Genomic DNA, 2,502 nt, shown 5'->3' with positions numbered 1-2,502 from the left:
GTAATGGGAAAGATGATGCAAGAAGGAGGGCTTTAGATTCCTTTGGAAGATGTCACATGTACAAACTGGACATTTTGCATCCAAACACAGCTGTCAACACACCTGAGGACCAACATTGCTATCGAAAGGAGGCAAGTCTCGTACCCATTATACTGAATGACAGCCTCAGCTAGCTGCATTTTGGATCTGCTTATGAGCTTATAAGATCATAAGAGAATATTAGAAAAGAATACAGGGGTTAACAAAATACACACAAAATAGATAAAGAGGTCAATACTGTTTATAGTATTCCAGGTATGGTCACTTTGTATAGTTTTAGTAAGACCTTCTTATTTTTATAGAGTTATAGAAGTGTACAGTTCAGAAAAAGAACCTTTGGCTCATTGAGTCTGTGCTAGTCAAAAACAACCACTTCACTATTCTCATCCCATATTCCAGCATTTGTGCCCAAAGCCTTGCATGCCTTGGCATCTCAAGTGAACATCTAAATACTTTTTAAATGTTATGAGGGTTGAAAATGTGTTGCTGGAAAAGAGCAGCAGGTCAGGCAACATCCAAGGAACAGGAGATTCGACGTTTCGGGCATAATCCCTTCTTCAGGAATCATTTCGGCTTATGTCCGAAACTTCGAATTTCCTGTTCCTTGGATGCTCCCTGACCTGCTGCGCTTTTCCAGCAACACATTTTCAGCTCTGATCTCCAGCATCTGCAGACCTCACTTTCTCCTCGAAAATGTTATGAGGGTGTCTTCCTCTAACACCTGAGTTCAGGTTCCCACTATCCTCTAGGTGAAAAATATTTTCTTCACATCCTCTCTAAATTGCCTGCCTTTTATCTCAAATTTATGACCCCTGTTCATTAATCTCTTGACCAAGGGGAAAACCCCATACTGTTTACTCTATATACTCCATTCCCTTTGAATTAATGGCCTACCATCATTTTCCTTTCCCTAATACTTGCTGAACTTGATACTAGCTAAAAAGCATCATACACGATGACCACAAACGGCTCTGTGATATGGTTTTCTTCAGTTTCTCTCCATTTAAATAATATTTACCTCTTCAATTCTTAATGCCAAAATGCACAATTGTTTCTAACAATATATTCCACCTATCATTTTTTGCTCTTTCACTGAACTTATCTATAGCTCTGTTTCATCTTCAATATTTAGGAAGATGAAACAGGAAGATCACTACCTGTACCATCTATCATTTCTGAAGTTACTTTCTTTAAAATCCTTACATGCAATCCATCATGTCCATGGGATGTCTTGGTGTTCAACTATATTAATTTCAAGGTTTCTGCGAAGATTTGTAGCTCGGGTGTTCGTTGTTGTGGTTCTGTTCGCCGAGCTGGAAGTTTTTGTTGCAAACGTTTCGTCCCCTGGCTAGGCGACATCATCAGTGCTCTGGAGCCTCCTGCGAAGCGCTTCTTTGATGTTTCTTCCGGTATTTATAGTGGTCTGTCCTTGCCGCTTCCGGGTGTCAGTTTCAGCTGTCCGCTGTAGTGGCTGGTATATTGGGTCCAGGTCGATGTGTTTGTTGATGGAGTTTGTGGATGAATGCCATGCCTCTAGGAATTCCCTGGCTGTTCTCTGTCTGGCTTGCCCTATGATAGTAGTGTTTTCCCAGTCGAATTCATGTTGCTTGTTGTCTGCGTGTGTGGCTACTAGGGATAGCTGGTCGTGTCGTTTCGTGGCTAGTTGATGTTCATGTATGCGGATTGTTAGCTGTCTTCCTGTTTGTCCTATATAGTGTTTTGTGCAGTCCTTGCATGGTATTTTGTAAACTACATTAGTTTTGCTCATGTTGGGTATTGGGTCCTTTGTTCTAGTGAGTTGTTGTCTGAGCGTGGCTGTTGGTTTGTGTGCCGTTATGAGTCCTAAGGGTCACAGTAGTCTGGCTGTCAGTTCTGAAACGCTCCTGATGTATGGTAGTGTGGCTAGTCCTTTTGGTTGTGGCATGTCCTCGTTCCGTGGTCTGTCTCTTAGGCATCTGTTGATAAAGTTGCGCAGGTATCCGTTTTTGGCGAATACCTTGTATAGGTGTTCCTCTTCCTCTTTTTGCAGTTCTGGTGTACTGCAGTGTGTTGTGGCTCTTTTGAATAGTGTCCTGATGCAGTTTTGTTTGTGTATGTTGGGGTGGTTACTTTCATAGTTTAGGACTTGGTCTGTGTGTGTTGCTTTCCTGTGTACCCTTGTGGTGAATTCTCCATTCGGTGTTCTCTGTACTATCACGTCTAGGAATGGGAGTTGGCTATCCTTTTCTTCTTCTCTCGTGAATCGGATTTCTGTGTGTGTGGCGTTGATGATCCGGTGTGTTTTTTTCTATTTCCGTGTTTTTGATGATTACGAACGTGTCATCGACATATCTGACCCAGAGTTTGGGTTGAATTTATGGTAGGGCTGTTTGTTCTAACCTTTGCATAACTGCCTCTGCTATGAGTCCCGAGATTGGTGATCCCATGGGTGTTCCGTTGATTTGTTCGTATATCTGATTGTTG

Source organism: Hemiscyllium ocellatum, chromosome 3 (assembly GCF_020745735.1).
Source record: "Hemiscyllium ocellatum isolate sHemOce1 chromosome 3, sHemOce1.pat.X.cur, whole genome shotgun sequence".
Classification (NCBI taxonomy): domain Eukaryota; kingdom Metazoa; phylum Chordata; class Chondrichthyes; order Orectolobiformes; family Hemiscylliidae; genus Hemiscyllium; species Hemiscyllium ocellatum.
This window is presented reverse-complemented; position numbering follows the sequence as displayed.